Source organism: Maniola hyperantus, chromosome 21 (genome assembly GCF_902806685.2).
Source record: "Maniola hyperantus chromosome 21, iAphHyp1.2, whole genome shotgun sequence".
Classification (NCBI taxonomy): Eukaryota; Metazoa; Arthropoda; class Insecta; order Lepidoptera; family Nymphalidae; genus Maniola; species Maniola hyperantus.
Window position 1 is genome coordinate 3,783,187 of NC_048556.1, and position 19,589 is coordinate 3,802,775.

Sequence of the window (19,589 nt, forward strand, 5' to 3'; positions counted from 1 at the left end):
CTGAAGGGTTTCAATTTTGAAAACCTTTAGAAAAACTCTCAATGTAGAGCTCCGCTGAATTATAAAGACCACTGACAGTCCAAAATTGAAGTGGCTGTGGGCAGGTCATGCTTATTGCTTGTCGTAGGAGCGATGGCCGCTGGAGCCGGAAAGTTCTAGAGTACATGGAGACCACGACCAAGTAAGCGTAGTATGCGCCTTCCTGCAAGATGGGTCGGAGATATAAAGAGAGTGGTGGGAAATGGATACTTGAAGAATACTAAGGACCGGGTGTGATGGCGCTCCACGAATGGGCGAAGAGGTGGGCGTCCGCAATAATGATGATGATGGGTTCCTTGGCCAGATAAGAGCCCTCAATTATTATGCCATGGACACGTTATTATTGTCTGTTTAATCAACCAAGCCCTTAAGTTACTATTGCCCCATAAAGTGTCACAAATATGAGTACAAAACACTACAAAATAACTGCTATCCACGTCGTTAATTTGAGAAAGTCGCGTTGTCAGTCGCGCTAGTGCATGTGCAAGTGGCTTGATAGACTGATAACTGGGTGTGGTGGCGATCTTTGGAAAAGACCCATGTTTAGAAGTAAGCGTCTGCAATCATGATGATGATGATGATGTTCAATGATGATTTTCTGGCCAGATAATAAGCCATGGACATGTTATTATTGTCGTAGTCTGTCCCACCAAGTCCTTAAGTTACTATTGCCCCATAAAGTGTCACAAGTGTGGGTACAAAGCGCTACAAATAACCGCGATGCACGGCTTAATTGCCCCATAGAAATTAATTTGAGAAAGGCGCGTTGTCAGCCGCGCAACTGCCATATGAATGGGCACACTGCCGCACTGATAATGGGACAATCTGATCACATTCATGCGAATATCGAATGTATCATGAATATATCGAATTTGGAATAAACGATCATCTTGTTAGGCTTTAATAAGACGTTATTACGAGTAAATCTGTAGTAGGTAATTTGTTTATCGATACCTAATCACGATTTTTGCCTATTCCGTGATTCCATCTGACATCTGCAACCTGCTAATGATTCGCTACGCTACGCTACTAGTAACGAAATTTCAAAAAATCCTATAAGATATTATGTACATAATCCAAATTTGCATAAAGTTAAGTAAGATTGATTAATTGTCTATGGAATTAATGAATACCAAATGAATGAATCTATGCAGACGAAGTAGCAGGTACTAGCAGTTCATGAATTTTTCAAGCTTCAAACACCTGCTTTTACATCGCAAGCTCAACAAATCTATCATGTTTTTTTCATGATTACTTTCTATCGTCTTTTTGTGCTTATTCTACTCCTTCTACAACCTTTCGCACTGTTAAGAGTCACTGGTAGAGATCTCTCATAGAGATAAGTGCTTCCCTGTCCACTATTATACTCTCTTTTTCTGTTTATTGTAAATGTTTGGGTACAATTTTTTTTAAATTCCTTGACGACAAATAAGTACTTTAATGCACTTATTACGAAAATTTATACAAAATTCATGATTCATCAATTTGACTCAGCAATAGCGGCAATGCAAGTTGCAGCTTGCAGCTGTGTTGACGGATGTCAAATAACTTAAAATCAAACAAATTGCTGCAACTCGGCTGTGGCAATCGAAATAAATATAATATTTAAAGTAATAAACATGGCCGATCCTTTGTTTATATCGACGCGCGTTGACGGACTTATCGTCCTATTGTATCTGTTGTTTGTGTGTTTTGTAATTTTTAGGGTTCCCTACCTCAAGAAGAAAATAGAAACCCTTACAGTATCACTTCGTCTGTCTGTCTGTCAAGACCGCTTTTCCGTGCAGTTGTCAAGACCGTGCAGGTATCAAGTACCGTCTGGTCTGCAATACTTTGGAGCTGTGAATAAAATCAAACTTCTAAGTCAATACGATCAAAAGATACGGCCGTTTATGCTGCATATTTTGACACTCGCAAGAGAACCAAAACGTAGATATAGGCCAGGGTTCCGTTGACCTATAATCATGAAGAAAAAAGAACATGAAAGAAGCAATGTCTTATAGCAGAAGTACTGGAAAAAATCCACGATTCGATTCAATCGATTACAACTAACCTATTTGCAGTTGGACATAATTTAAGCAACAATCGAATCGGTAGGTGTGCTCCCAAGGTGCGGAACGCTCGGTGCCCGAGTCCGACTCGCACTTGGCTGGTTTTTTTTTACGGTCGTAAGCAATTCGCAATTTGTTTAATGTCCTTCTGATAATGGTTTATTTCCTTATTTTTCCGACATGTTAACCAAACTCCATACCTGAGGTACTTGTTTTACCTATAAATAAAATGAAACTGCTCTTTCATTAAACATAAAATATAATCGACGTACATTTGTACAAAAAAATATTCATTAAGTAACTAAGTACCTAGGTAAATAAACGAACATGAAGCCTCACTAGGGTCCCCATTCAGGGATTGGATTAAATTTCGAAATTTTCAATTTTTTCCTGTTCTAAGATTGTTGCATTTACTTTAACACTAAGTTACCTACATGCTTTAACAATAAGAAAATAATAGCTATATGAGTAAAGAAAGTTTTATTATTTAAAAACCTTGCAAACTATGTAGAAGTTTAGTCTCTGCAAAATGTCGTTCCGATTCAGTCGCTGTAAAGTCTAAACCATCTTAAATCCATCACCGCCTAAGAAATAAATCGGTATACCTTACAAAACCACAGCCTAGTCACTAAAAACTCTAAAAATAAACCAGTTCAGACTAATTGTCGCATATTTTACGATCAATGCACGTTAAGGAGAATTAAAGAGCAATTGAAGATAGTATAGTTTTTTGGTTCGCTTCGATTTATGAAGCTTGCGGATTCCTCGAGATCCATTTAAGGATAATGTCCCTGTCTCATGAAGTTTTAGTACAAGGGCTCGTATCCAGGAATTCGAGGAAATGGGATCCTGGTATAAGTATTTTGCTTTTTTCTGCTGCGTAGAGCTTTGGCGTTTTTGGCAAAACTTTTGTGTAAAACTAGATCGACTGGCCACCAGTGTCCAGTCAAATGAAATAAAAACGATAGCGGAAAGAACGATTATGTTTAGTTGCATTCTAACTGAATTTACAAAGATTTTAATGTGGATTATAATTTGAGTACCTGAGTACCTAAGAAGCAGTGATAGCCTAGTGGTTAGGACGTCCGCCTTCTAATCGGAGGTCAGGGGTTCGATCCCGGGCACGCACCTCTAACTTTTCGGAACTATGTGCGTTTTAATTAATTAAATATCACTTGCTTTAACGGTGAAGGAAAACATCATGAGGAAACCTGCATGCCTGAGAGTTCTCCATAATGTTCTCAAAGGTGTGTGAAGTCTACCAATCCGCACATGGCCAGCGTGGTAGACTATGGCCAAACCCTTCTCACTCTGAGAGGAGACCCGCGCTCTGTAGTGAGCCGGTGATGGGTTGATATTGATGATGATTAACTAAGTACCTAATTAAGTAATAATTAAGTAGGTATAGTAGTATAAACTTTTTTGTGGTTCGCTTCGATTTAATGAATCTGGCGAACGTAATGAATAAAGTAGAGACCTACTACATAGGCGAATGTAGTAGGTATCTACTTGTAATGGTAATAGTGGAGAGAGAAAGTTGGAAAATAAAAATAATTTTATTGAAAACACCTAAGTATAAACAATTTACAGTTCTACTTATTCAAATATAATGATTACTGACCTCATTAGATGACAAATAACCACTGAATTTCACTCGCGAATTTTGTAATGATGCTTAATCGATGAAAGGTCGCAAGAAAGCGTTGCCTCACTGATTGTGCTTGGACTGCTGCTCTTGAAAATATCGGGAAAAAATATGTTTAGGCGAACGCTCGTTTTGAAGCCAATAATTTTTAAAGTCATGATTTTGTTGATGAATATAGGAATAGTTCCTATTATGGACAATTTTCAATACAAAAAAAATACAGTTTTTGTACGAAGACTATTCTTATTTAAAAAATACTCAAGTAAGTAGGTATGTTCTGCAAGAACTTTCTTTTTGGTTCTTCTCGTTTCAATTGGAAGACTGACACAACATTGAAAATCAGATCATGAAAGGGCATACCTTTGACGATTCAAAAGAACTTGTAAAAGCACATTTGAATTGAAAATATTTTAAATTGAATTGAATTGAACATCCAGGGCATTGAAAAGAAAGCCATTGAAATACCTGAAAATGATATCAGATAAAAATTAAAATTTTAAAATCGAATAAACGTAGCACCGACGCGATGTTAAAAATTTACAAGAAATTGTATTTATACTTACTCGCAGCAAATTAACCAAAATCAAAGGGCTAGAGCAGACATGATACATTTAGTATCGGCGATCAGCGATTTTGCGACTCACGGTAGGCGAGTACCATTATTGTGGTTTTAGTAATTTTCTCGATGCTGCATCGCTTTTTGGCGTTGGCGACTTTTTGGCGACTAGAATTCAGCGAATTTCCATGTCAAAAAGAATAAAGATACCAACTCAGCACGAAAGTTATTATTAATCACATTAATACAATCGCAGTTGTTGTGATTAGATAGCTGAATTGACGGTAAGTAGGAATTCTTGCTGCAACAGTGCTCTTACAAGATATATTTCGGAGAGTGTGCCCAAAAAATTTTTGACCTAGTTCTTCCTTCACGTTTCTACTATCGTACCACAAGGCATCGCCAAGTTCTGCACCCGTACGTAGACAAAATTCCACAATTTGCCTCCTCGTTTCTAATTAGACCTGCCGGACGGAACACCCTTCCGGCATTCGTTTTCCCCTCTACTTTTAATATAGATAGATACCAAGTCAAGAATGAATTGATATCTTCTATTTAGACTCCACTTAGTCTGTATCATCACTTGCCAGCAGGTCTGACTCTGATTGCTGCAAAACGCAAGTCTATAAATAAATAAATAAAAAATAGTGAGCCAATGAAAAGTGATTGCGATCGTCCTTCTGCAGCCACATGAGTAGTCCTTACTCGGTGATGGTGCTGTCAAGCTAAGGCGGTCGTAATCAAAATCGCCGATCGCCGATGCTAAAAGTATGATGTGTGCTTCGTCCCAAAATGTCGAAGACAGAATACGTAAAAACGTTAAGATTCCTTTCGCAATACGAGGTATTTGTTTTAATTATGCTTCGCGTTCGGCCGCGGGCTCTACATTAATTATTGATGATGAGAGAAGTCGGACAAACGCAAACATCTGCAGTAATCAACACCAGCGACTAATGAAGTGGTCTCAAAGTCAAATGCCACCGGCCAAATATTCATGTTGGAGGTAAAAAGCTGAAATCAACGTACCTACCTAAGGTAGATCGGGAGACTTTGTTTAGGTAAATCTGTCCAATGTAATTTTCTCTGTACCTATACTTGTATATTTTATTAAAATAAATCATTTGGTGATGATAAACGAAAATTATTTAAATATTTTGTTATTTAATTTTATCATCAGCATCATCATCAAGAACTCATCCGCCGGCTCAATACTGAACACGGGTCTCCTCTCAGAATGAGAAGGGTTTGACCATAGTCCACCACGTTGGCCAAGTGGGGATTGTGGATTTTATTTATTAACTGTAAATTTTCGACACTAAATTTCAGAATTATTTTTCACAAACTTTAAGTTTTCTCTTGATAAAAGACCTTCTTTCGCTGTAGGAAAGAGTTTATCAAAATCTGACAGATCTTGATGAAGGGTACTCCTGATTGGTTTCTCTTTCTACGCGGCATCGTACTGGAACGCTAAATGCCTTGGCGGCACGGCTTTGCCGGTAGGGTGGTACTAGCCACGGCTGAAGCCTCCCAAGTCCCACCAGACAAGTAACTTATCCAAAGTAATAAACTTTACCTTTTTATAGTACCTACCTATTAGCGTGGATAGCAGGTATAAGAGAAGATCGAAGACGCGACAGGTCGAGGTGACAATCGTGGTATAAGACGGGGGGGACGCCTTGCACACCCGCACGTCACCCACGCTCGCCCACACCGGGTTAGAGCGGGGGCTGTGCGGGTGTGGGGGCCATTCCCTTCCCGATTGTCATCTCGACTCGACATGTCGCGTACTATATCACAATTCGAAGTCGTTCTAAATACAAATCGAAACCAACCGGACCTGACGTGGAACTGTAATTAGGATGAGATCAGATGACCACAGCGACCCGTCAAATGACACGGTTGCTGCGATTTTGTTGCCATTTTGATTGGTTATTTTTGAATGCCACAGATTATAGTGCGGCACCTAAGGATAGCGATCGGGTACTGATGATTGGAAGAGGTATCGATATTTAAAGTTATATTTTTGAAAGAGTTAATACCTACTGTAATTCTGAAATGAAAGAAATAATATCGAAGAGTGTTGTTTGTTTGTTGGTTTGTCCTTTAATCACGCCGCACGGGGCAACAGTTTGACGTAATATTTTGCACGGATATAGTTGAAGACCTAGAGAGTGATACTCAGGAATAGACTTAAAAAAAACCTAGAAAATTAAAAAGCACCTAACCTAAATCAACGCGGTTAAAGTCGCGGACAACACCTCTAGTTATCATCATCATCATCATCCTCATCAAAAACCGATAGACTGCTGGGCATAAGTCTCTTGTTTGGACTTCCACACGCCACGGTCTTGTGCCGTCTGAGTCCAGTGGCTCCCTGCGACTCGTCTGATGTCTTCCGGCCACCTAGTGGGGGGTCTTCCAAACGTTACGCTTTTCGGTGCGAGGTCGCCATTCTAGCATCTTGGGACCCCAACTAGTTACTAATCGAGATAAGGTTTATTGGTGCGTATATTATCAACACCACGCATACGGGCAACTTACAAAGAAACGCAAGAATCAAATAAGAAATACCTACCTACCTAATATGCAGGATTCTATGCCGGGGGCTATGTATGTCCGGTGTCTACGTAATGGTATAGTACCTACCTACTTACTATGAATATTTCTATTATATTGAAAGGAATTTACAAACAATATGAATCTTTCTACGAAACTTCACTTTTCAGCCGGTTGAAGACAAAAACGAAACAACGTCGTAAACAGTCGTAACTTTCCTGGGATCTTTATTTTCCCGTGCGTTATGCGGCGAGAATAAATACCCCGTCACCGGCATCTTGCCCTAATAATAAAACTTAAAGCTAGAACATAAACATTGAAAGTACGTGTATGATGACAACTACCAGAAGCCCTATGTGAGAACAAAAAAACTTTAAAACTTTAAAACTGGTAAATTAAACCTGACTATTCATAAGCACTTTTAAAAAGTTTACATGAATAAAAAAACATTCTATTCTATTCTATTCTATTTAAAAAAGGAAAGTAGGTACTATGTGTACTAGGTAGGAATATTTAAATAGTTTTTTGATTCTATGCCGGGTTCTTTTGTTCGTTCCTTGTTTGGTCTATGTTCTACGTAATGTCGTAAAGGAAGAATATTTCGATTATTTCTCAAGGAATTTCCAAACAATACGAATCTTCCTACGAAACTTCACTTTTCAGCCGGTTGAAGACAAAAACGAAACAACGTCGTAAACAGTCGTAACTTTCCTGGGGATCTTTATTTTCCCGTGCGTTATGCGGCGAGAACAAATACCCCGTCACCGGCATCTTGCCCTAATAATAAAACTTAAAGCTAGAACATAAACATTGAAAGTACGTGTATGATGACAACTACCAGAAGCCCTATGTGAGAACAAAAAAACTTTAAAAAAGGAAAGTAGGTATCATGTGTACTAGGTAGGAATATTTAAATAGTTCTTTGATTCTATGCCGGGTTCTTTTGTTCGTTCCTTGTTTGGTCTATGTTCTACGTAATGTCGCAAAGGAAGAATATTTCAATTATTTCTCAAGGAATTTCCGAACAATACGATGACTTCCTACGAGGCTTCACTCCTCAGCCGCTCGAAGACAAAAACGAAACAACGTCGTAAACAGTCGTAACTTTCCTGGGGATCCTTATTTTCCCGTGCGTTATGCGGCGAGAACAAAAACCTCGTCGCCGGCATCTTGCCCTAATAAGTAACCTTATCCGAGCTGCCTGGTTTTTACGCCGCGATTTTATTCGTACGCACGATCGTTTGATAGACAATTATAACTCCTGCACTGTTTCGGCATCGATCACACTGTCAGAGTTCAAGAGTTCTGATTTTGGTTCACTTTGAGTATTGCTATAACGAACCGCATATATAACTACCTACACGCACAAAAGGAGTTGACCGCACAACAAGCAGCTGCTAAGAATTTGAATTATAATATTTTTACCAGAATTTGTTATAACAAGTGGTGTATATTTTAGTTGAAGATAGTTTGGGACTAAAATAAGGACAGATACTTGAGTAACGCTATTTTTGAGTGTTGCTCTGCCTGCTCTATTAATATGAGATCACTGGCACCTCCGAATCTTAATTATTCATGTACGAGTATCTATACCTACTGTCAAAAACGGGCCGAATTGAGAACCACCTCCTTTTTGGAAGTCGGTTAAAAATATGATTCAAACGATGACGAGTGTCACAGTTAAGATCAGATGTTAAAAGGCACTATGAACGAAGAAGAAAGGAGAGCGAAAAGCAAAAAATAAAAATTAGAAATTCAACATAAAGTAGCCATAGACCTTGGAGACAAGGGTTTAAGGGGGATTACGCAGGTCATCAGACATAACCTCCCAGCAAGCAGAAAGATTTTTTTTCTCCCGAAGAAAAAAGAAGAACTCTGTAGTTCTTAAGATCGTTGCCAGTGAGATTAACACCTTATATGCAGGTGCTATGTGGTGGTTCCAATACACAGGCTTGCTTATAGTTTCTTAGGTCATCTTAAGATGGACCTTAGGTATTATAATAAAATCTCCCGCTTATATTATTAGTAGGTAGGTAGGTACTTAAGTTATCTTTCTCCTGAATACATGAAAGTATTAGAATTCCAATTATTTATTCCTCAGAAAAAATGTAGTTTTCTTTGAACATTCATTTTCAATTTCTTTGTGAAAATTCAACTACAATTTTCATTATTCTTACAGTCTACCCTTCTATAAGTTCTTAGTATGGGTTGCCTGGAAGAGATCACACTATGTTGATAAGGTCGCCCTTTGTATTTGAAGTGTATCCTGTATTCTTATACTCTTTGTAATTTTGTAAGCAATAAAGATGTTTAAATAAAATAAAATAAAATAACATTTTACGGCTTGGTATGATTTGTTCATGCCAATGTTCTGTCTTTCTGTCTGTCAGTGCACGCTTCACGCTGAAACTACTGAATTTCCGTTTTTAGGGCTCCGTAGCCGAATGGCAAAAAACGGAACCCTAGATTCGTCATGTCTGCCTGTCTGTCTGTCTGTTTGTCTGTCTGTCCGTCCGTATGTCACAGGCATTTTTCTCCGAAACTATAAGAGCTATACTGTTGAAATTTGGTAAGTAGATGTATTCTGTGAATCGCATTAAGATTTTTACACAAAAGTAGAAAAAAAACGATAAATTTTGGGGTTCCCCATACTTAGAACTGAAGCTCAAAAAATATTTTTTCATCAAACCTATATGTGTGAGGTATCTATGGATAGGTCTTCAAAAATGATGTTCAGGTTTCTAATGTCATTTTTTTCTAAACTGAATAATATGCGCGAGAGACACTTCCAAAGTGGTAAAATGTCCCCCCCCCCCTGTAACTTCTAAAATAAGAGTACTAATAAAGAGATATATGATGTACATTACCATGCCAACTTCCACCGAAAATTGGTTTGAACGAGATCTAGTAAGTAGTTTTTGATATTTTATCGTGCAAAATGTCTATAAAATACGATTGTACTACGGAACCCTCAGTGCGCGAGTCTGATTCGCACTTAGCCGGTTTTCATTTTTTCCACCATAAGTTACAGAATCCTAATAAAGATTGCCACGATCACTTTCAAGGATGTCATTCAGTATCAGAGATGTAGTGGTTTTTCGCAGCATAGCCAGTTGGTTTACACCATAATATATTCTAAATGAGGTGCAAAGCGCGTCGAAGGCGATCACGGTGGCCGGTCCGAGCCATTTTAAGGCGTCACTTGGCACGATTTGGACTGCATTCATTTTAATTAAACTCTCATTGTCTTTTCGTCGAGGTGAAGGAATGTCTATTGACATTGAATTCTCTGTGTACAAGTGTTGCGCGGAAACGAAAATGCTTTACAATGTGAACTTTACAGAGATAATTGGCCTGTTTTTCCTTTCAATCAATTCATTTCATGATGAAGTACTTACTTAAGTATATATAGGTGTACCTACGTGTGAATTGTATAGGTTCGACATTTCCACAAATCCATTTATATTTTAGTGCCATACTTATCTTGCAAATTATTCTGTGGATGGGTCATAGAACTAATGCTTTTTTTTAGAAAAAATGTATTTAAAGTTTAAACCAAATGCAATCGTAGCGAGCATAACTTTATTTGTTTAATTGTTATATTAAACTGAATAGAGGTTTAGAAAATAGGTAAGTATGAAAGAAGATTGAAATAAATTATTACAATATCATTTGCTTTAAGACAGATACATTTAATTCACAAAGTACCTACAAGCGAAGCAAACGCTTTTTCTCGCCAGATTCCTCATCTATGCGTTCGTCTATGGTCTACGTATTAAAGGTTCACACTCAGAATCATCTCCATACATTTCTCTACAACGCGATACGCAAGTATACCCAAGTGTCGCGTGCCACGCGTTGTGATTGCGCAGCTCAAAATATACCTTGCTAGGAATAGAAGACAACCTTAAGAAACCTGGGATGAGAGTCCTGGATTTATTCGTATTAACCACTCCTGTCACTAACCACAGCTGTCACTGTTCTATTCTACACTCACCGGTAGTAGGGGAAGGGCTGCGGCACGTGCAGGTCCATGGGCACGGGCGCAGCGTGCGCGTAGTCGTGCGGCATCATGCCGTGCATGCCGTGCATCATGGCCGCCCAGGGCGACGAGGCGAATCCGCCGCCGTGCTCCATCGCACTGACCTCTTGTCACTGACCACAGCTGTCACTCTACCATCTCGTCACTTTTGGTTTATTTTGTCACTTTTGTTTAGTTACGTTTTACTCTAGAAACGTCACATATCATACTCGTATTATTTTTCTGTTTTGTCAGGTTAACTTTTATCAGTTTATAATATGTACCTAATCGTATGTTGTTCTCAGTTCTAATTTCTATAGTATAAAAAATTGTTTGTAATTAATATCTATTATACTACCTATCATAGCTATCACTACTAACCTATGCTTTGACTGGACCGCATAGAATCTGAATGCGATCCTTGGATGGAAACTTTTCGCATTAGCCTAGGTTTGACATTTTGCATACCTACCTACCTACCTACATACGCCTTACACTAACCAAATTATAGTTCGCAACAGGTTGAGATGGCAATCGGGTTATGAGGCAGGGGGACGCCCCGCACACCCTCACGTCACCCGCTCTCGTCCTCACCGGGTTAGCGCGGAGGCTGTGCGGGTGTGAGGGGCGTTCCCTCACCGATTTCCATCTCGAGCTATCGCGTACTATACATACCTACTGCTTTAATTAATAGAAAAGTCATTGCATGATCAGTAACCTGGGTAAACCTGGGTAGGGCATATAAAGCTGTTGTAATAATGCCCCTCTTACCTACTGTAGTTAAGTACCAGTTTAAATATTACTATATTTCACTTTTCATAATGGTTCCCTTCAAAATGTTCAAAGAAGTTTAGATAGGTCTAATTTATTAAAGAGCTAGGAATTAGGAAGGAATTATGCTGATTTATACTGCTCATATACCTATCTTGAAATTAGCATGTTTCTATTTGGCAAAGATATACAAATGCCTAGATAAAGAAAAAAATTTAAGACGTCTATCGGTTGATGATGACTAGGCTATCACTGATATCTACATATATTTCTAGCTAGATATAGAGGATATAGATGTATATCTATATATTAAGGCCTACGTTCTAATGATATTGGTACTTCGGAGCCCACATTTGATATATTTACTCAGCGGTTTTACGTAAGGCGATTGTTTTAGTCTTATTTATCGGCACCTATTAGTAAAGCCGATGTGGTGTTTGCTCGAAGCTAAAGTATTTATTGCGTTAATGTTTTGTTAACCTCATGCGATTACGGGTTTTTTGTTTGTTGAGCAATAACATCTGTTTGAGTTCGCTCCAAGTCCAAAGCGCGGGAGGCGGCCGTTTGTAAGAATCACTAAAATGACTAAAACGGTGTTTGCGCATTTCAATTCTTTGATGGAACTACTAACTTGCGGTAATATTTTGCTAGACCCTTAACATGTCTAAATATATAAAAGGAAAAGGTGACTGACTAACTGACTGACTGACTGACTGATCTATCAACGCACAGCTCAAATTACTGGATGGATCGGGCTGAAATTTGGCATGCAGATAGCTATTATGACGTAGGCTTCCGCTAAGAAAGGATTTTTGAAAACTTAACCGCTAAGGGGGTGAAAGAGGGGTTTGAAATTTCTGTAGTCCACGTGGACGAAGTTGCGAGCATAAGCTAGTAAAAAATAAAATAAAAAAGGTCTTCAAAGCTTGATTGACTGACTGACTTAGGCTGCATCGTCACTACCAGGTGAGATGGCAGTCTAACTTGTATCTGAATAAAAAATTAAAAAACTGTAGGTACTGAGTGAACCTACATATCACTAACTAGCTTCTGCTCGCGGCTTCGCTTTTTTATTCAGAAACAAACATTATAACATCAGGACGCGCACCCTGCACCAGCACCGAATAACACATATAACCTTCCAACCCCCATTTCATCCCTTTAGGGGGCATTTTCTCATAGTCGTTTCTTAACTTTCCAAATTTCAAGTAATTAATATCAATAATTAAAACTGTCCCATACAAACTTTCATCTCCTATTTTACCACCCTTATGGGTCAATTTTCCAAAAATCCTGAAACACGTATTTCTTCATTTGTGACAGAAAACCCAAATACCAATTTTCATGCAAATAACTTGAAAAATGACGGACTTTCATACAAACTTCCATCCCCCATTTCACCCACTTAGGGTAATTTCGAAAAATCCTTTCTTAGTGGATACCTACTCTTTACAAAGAATAGACACTCCAAATTTCATGTCTTTAGGACCAGCGGTTTAGGCTTTGCGTTGATATATATATCAGCCAGTCAGTCAGGACTTTGAATTTTATATATATAGATTTGTTCACTGGCAGTAAGCGAAACCGTGGCCGAGTGGTCAAGGCATCGGGCGCGAACCCAGAAGATGCACGTTCGATTCCTGCCGGTTACGCAATTTTTGATTTGTAGATACCTATTTAAAATTGTTTAGTAATTTCCTTGAAGTGTAGGTAAATACACTATCATAAAAATTATACTTAAAAAAAATCTTCTACTTCATGTGCCTCTGCATTACTGAAGCTAAGTCAATTTACTAACCAGTCTGCAGTTTCTGTCCATGACTAGGCGGAATAGTTCTCCGACTGTTTTTATTCCAATCGACTCCCTTCTGTTTCGTAGTCTATCGCAACCAGGACATCTTCCTTCTTCCCACCCACAGATTACAGAATGCGATTTTATCCATTATTGTTATCTGCAGTTACCACCAGTACCTACCTATCGTTTCTTTCATGTCGTAGTGATTCAATAAAAAGTTGGCCTTTGATAGCGATTTCATCTTTTAGTAGTAACTAGAAGTTAAACGTCTAAGGTGATAGCGGATTAAAATTGGAAGCCATATTACAGTTATATTTTAACCCACCACTTACTCCGTGTTAGCTAATATCATAGCGGTTAGTCAATGTGATAGCGGTGATAGCCGAGTGTTAAAGACGTCTGCTGCATATTCGCTAGGATCCAGGGTTCGATCCCCCGCACGCACCTCAAATTTTTGGAGCTTTGTAGGTACATATTAAACAATTAACTACCACTGTGAAGAAAAACATCATGAGGAAACCTGCATACCTGAGAGTACTTACTCCATAATGTTCCCAAAAGTCTGTGAAGTCTGCCAAACAGTGCTTGCCCAATGTGATGGACTACGGCATAAAAACCTTCTCGTTCTAACCCGTGTTCAGTATAGTGGGTTGGAGAGGGGTTGGCAATGATGATTAAGCCCATCGATACTAATTGATTTCTACCATCGATGCCATTATAGGCCTAGGTATTCCATTTCAAAGGCCTCCATGAAAATTCACGTGAATATTGAGACAAATCCGTTACATGACACAGTCTCTTTTACTATGTGTTCCGATAGTTTTTTTTTCAAGGTTAGGTAATTAAACCAAATTATTCTTATATATTAGACTAGCTTATGCTCGCGACTTCGTCCGCGTGGACTACAAAATTTCAAACCCCTATTTCACCCCCTTAGGAGTTGAATTTTCAAAAATCCTTTCTTAGCGGATGCCTACGTCATAATAGCTATCTGCATGCCAAATTTCAGCCCGATCCGTCCAGTAGTTTGAGCTGTGCGTTGATAGATCAGTCAGTCAGTCAGTCAGTCAGTCAGTCAGTCAGTCACCTTTTCCTTTTATATATATAGATTTAACTTAGACAGGAAATACCCTTGTCAGAATCAAACCCGGAACCTCCCAAATATGCGCTGACCACTGCACCAGAGAGGTCGTCGTGAATTTATAACGGTATTTTCGTATTTATTTTTACTTATACTATGTTTTTCTTTACCCGCGCATTAGGTAGGGTAATGTTTTTCGCAGGCGGTTTAATATAGTAAGTACCTAATCAATAGTTGTTACTTTTTTTTTTATTCAGACCAAAAAATGTAGGTAACAATATGAAAAAAGTTGAGAAGTTCTTTTATAGATGACTGCCTGGCGGGGATATTCTTTAACACTAAAGTTTAGTTAAAATTTGTATAGGCTTCTTCACAGTCGGGTTTCTTTTATATATTTTATTCATAATTTTTATTAATCTAAACCACTGAATGAATATACTCTTTAAAAAATGAAAACAATAAATCATATATAAATGTCGAGGTACTAATACTTGCAGGAAAGTTTAAGTTGATTTTTAAATGCATGCGTAGACAGGAAATGCAGAACCGGCGGGATTCGATTCAGCATCTTTATACTCGTGCTTTTGGGGTATGGGTTTGATATGTCATACGAGGTGTCTAGAGATGAGATGCCTACCTATTTCATATTAAAAAGCCTAGTAATTTATGCTAATAATTTCTAACACTTTCATATACCGATAGTAGCTTTTTAATTTAATAAAGCCTGCCAAATCACCAAACCAGCTGTTAATGAACTACCAAAAAACTTTTAAAAAGTACACAGATGGGGGATCTGTGGTACAAGGTAGGTATTTAGAGACATTCTTAATCAAAACTACAATGCCCACCGCTTACCACATAAAATATTGCCCTTATAAAAACACTTTAGTGATAAGGCCGCCTTTGCACCCAAGCCACAGAATATGGCTTGTTTCTAAGTATGTACCTATGTACATATTGTATGGTATTATGTTTTGTTACAATAAGTCTTAATTATGACTCGGATTCAATAATACGTTTCATACAACATACGAATAGGTAGAGCTGTCAAAATTACAGCCACTAATGCATCACTTTGAAAATCACATAAAATATCTATATTAAATACACTTGTTCCGATCGCGACACAGTAAGAACCTAACCCGAAACTTACAGGAAAATTCACAATTTTGTCCCGACCGCAACACGAAAATAACTTAATCCAATAAATTCACAATTCGCCCTTATCGCAACACAGTAAGAACTTAAACCGAATTCAACCATAAAATTCACAATTCGTCCCGATCGCGACACACAAAGAACCTATTGCGATTTAGTAAAAATGAAAACGTCAAACGATTTTGGCATTTCGGAGGTTTTCCCGCGCGCGCTGCGATACGTTCTGAAACGCGCGCGCGTGCATGTATTCACAGTATTTACATGCATTTTGGTCGGCAGCCGGGCGAACACGTGTGCCGAGTCTGTCGGTCCAGCGGTCATTGAGAGGATCTGGTATCAAAACTATACGGCGTGCGGTGGATGTGTGCGCCGAACCGGCCCGGGCGTGCGGCAGGCATACGAAACCAGCCCCGACCAGAGAGCACGTTACGGCGCGGCTCTAGAGCGTGCTAGCGAATTTCTGCGACAAGAGCTAGTGGGAAGTTTTGAGAAGATAGTTGATAAAGCGTAGCGCTTGTAATTTTACATTATTTGGGGTTTTCTGAGGGCAGATTTAATGGCCTTAGCGTTTCTGTAATTTAAGATAAGAATAGCTCCACAGTTCATAACGCGTCCTTGAGCCTGACCAAGATTGTAAAGACGGCTACGATCTCAGGTGCGAGTATAATACCTATACACTTGTCCTGACTTACAGACATAACATATTTACACCCAATCAATACTTCTAATTAATGAACACTTGTAATTCTATCATAGGTCAGGAATTAAAAGTAGGTATGTACTTAACGAAATATTTTTTCTTTTAAGTACGCTATCACTATGAGATGTACTTTTATAAAAAGTGCAAAAACACTACAAAAGTTCCACCACAAACATCTCAGCAGTTCAGAGTTTTTGATGCAGGGTATGTGAGAGTTTGCAAATTTTCTTTTTAAGCAAAATGAATATATTTACAAATATATTTCAAAGTAGGTAAATCAAGCGTAAGAAAAAAACAGAAATGTCGATGTGCTGGATGTACAGCTTTATTTTCGTGGATATAAAAATAAAGGATAAAATAAGGCCATCTCCCGTTGTACCCTGAGCGTTAAGTCTGATCTAACCTTTGGGTTGGCTGTTGGGTTACCTTTACGTAACGCGCGGGTATGGCACGTCACACGCTCGCGCGACATCGAGGTGTATTCTAATCTTACGCAATCTTTTTTTTAAATGTCTTTATTTTTGCACTTTATTACGTTTTATCAAGCAAGCAATCAAGAGGTGATTATGTCGCGCCAGCTCTCCGTGTACCCAAACGTCACCTCTGCTGTAATTGGATTACTTTTACGTGACGTGTGGGAATGGCACGTCGCACGCTCACGCGATTTTGCGTCGGCGGTGTGTTCTAATTATGACTTTCGCTAATCCTTGTGTAATTATGCTGGATTAAGCTCCTTTTCGTTGTATCAAGCACCTCCACAATATATCCCGCCAGCTCCCCGTGTACCCTGAGCGTCACGTCTGCTATAATTGGGTTACCTTTACGTGACGCGCGAGAGTGGCACGTCGCACGCTCACGCGACGTCGGGGGTGTGTTCTAATTATGACTTTCGCTAATCTTTTTCATGTCTGTGAAAATATGTGGGGATTCGTTTGGTGTGCTTTGCCTTTTTTTGCGAAATTTTAGTTAAAAATATTATTATTTTCCAAATATTAGCTATTTCTCGATTATGGTGTTTTCATGATAATATTAAGTAGGCACATGTTTGAAAAATAACAAATATCGAAGTACCATAAATGGTATTAATAAATATTTTTCAAAAGCAATTAATTAGGTACCTACTTACTTAGAAGGCGTGCGCTCAAGCTAAGTTGTTATAGGTACTATAAGTTACTTAAAAATAATTTAAAATTAGGGGAGTAAGGTTTTGTAAACTAAGCTTCTAAATAAAGAGAAAATAAATCAATAAATTCGGAAAATGCAAACTACAAGACGTACCTAGTAGTTAGTAGATAGATAGGTACTTACTATTATATTCTGTGGTAGTAGGTAGGTATAAGCCCTAATCATAGAACATTTTTACAGGATTTTTTCAATTCAAAAACAAAACGCTGTGTGTTATTTGCAAAGGTTTTTTTATCAATTCAAAAAAAAATCAAACTTTTTAAGCCTAGGTTTTTAAGCATTTTACTTAAAATTACCAGGTGTGTCTACTCTACCACTAGGTATTAAATTAAATTAAATACCTACAAAGTATTTTATTTATCCATAAACTCACACAATTAAGTAATGAGGTCTTTTATGAAGCAAAGATCTCAAGATTCCACGATCCAAGACTGCCGCACTAATAAAGAACCAAATTTACGAATACGACAACCTTAAAATGCGCAATTACATTTAAAATACCTTGACAACAAATGTGATAAGAACTTTTCTCACGACATTACACCTATGACCTAACCTCCCTAACCTCGAATACGCATTTTGTTCCTAACTGTCAAAGCAATTTCGAAGTGAACGAACCACCAGTATTCCTTGACCCATTCCCCCCCCTTTGGGATGATACCAGTCAAGACCAAATAGGGGGTTATATTCCTCAAGGGAGAGGTCTAGTTAAACTGGAGATGTCGGCAGTAATTGCTTGTAGAAATGATACAGTATGACGAACAGCTAACGGTGTTTGGATTATATGCGAATAAAGTATGTGAAAAAGGCAATTAGGTGTGATGATAATTCAAAATAATTATAAAGATTACAATCACATCCGGGATTTTACTGCATGAACGAATAGTTCCTTTCTTTTTGTTTAGGGGGGAATTTTGTGTTTATGCCAAAAATCAAGTCGATTGGTTACCTACTTAGCTTTAGTTAGGGCGTGAAGGAAGGACAAACAATCAAACAAACAAACATACTTTCGCATTTAGGCATAATATGTATATTGGATATGTAATATGTATATGTACCTATGTATATTGGATTTACTATATTAATATCATAGTTTTATCGTAAAACTGTGCTAGTATATATAAAGTAGGTACGTCTATCTATAAATAACTATCGATTTTGTTTAACCAGCTGAAGTGTTGTTAGTTCTTAAAACTATTATAAAAAAAATGTTTATGACTTTCGCGCTGTTAATTCATCGGGGATGTAGCTCAGTGGTAGAGCGTTCGCTTTGCATGTGAAAGGCCCCGGGTTCGATCCCCGGCATCTCCAGATTTTTGGTCTTTATTTTTTACTTAAGTAAAATAAGATGGGGAACTATCAAAAGGAAATCGTTTAAAAATGATGTAGGTAGGCATGAAATAAAATTTTACACAAGGATAAAATAACTGAATGAAAGCTGCTGTAACTTTACTGTACCTACTTACTTAGATAGGTACTTAATTGTACCGTTTTGATCACAAACTTTTGACTAAATTTCAATACAGTTTAAGGCCGTTTTTCTTGGTAATGAGTTCAGAGTTTTACTTACCTACTTACCTACTAAAGTGGGCCAAAAACGTCAGAATAAAAAAGTTATCAAATATTTTTTTTCAACCTACTATAGGTATCTTGTAATTGCTACCTACTAGGTACCTACTTAACTATACGCGACAGGTCAAGATGGCAATCGGAGAGGGAACGCCCCGCATAGCGACAAGCGCGGTGACGTGAGCGTAGGTACTCATACCGATAGCCATCTCAACCTTTCACGGACTATACTTAGACACCAATAAAGAAGAGACGTCTTAAAGGATTAAGGATTGGATTTCATCAAAAGGGTTGTTAGATACGTCAAAGCAAAAATAAAGCTATTTTCACCCCAAAACGGTCCTACGGCATCATGGCTGTGCATAAGTTTTGCAACTTAAGTTCACTTGTTATGGTAAAAGTGCGTAAACTGTGTTAGAGAAAATACTTTTGATTCATCTTCCTATTTTTCAAAGCTGCTCT

The 19,589-nt window shown here is 38.2% G+C and overlaps 1 non-coding gene across 1 annotated transcript; it reads left to right on the top strand.

Annotated features, from left to right (window-relative positions):
- The first annotated feature begins 18,797 nt into the window (after window positions 1–18,797).
- Window positions 18,798–18,869, top strand: TRNAA-UGC (transfer RNA alanine (anticodon UGC)). Its single transcript has one exon. It is a non-coding gene; the product is annotated as a tRNA-Ala (tRNA).
- Window positions 18,870–19,589: the final 720 nt, after the last annotated feature.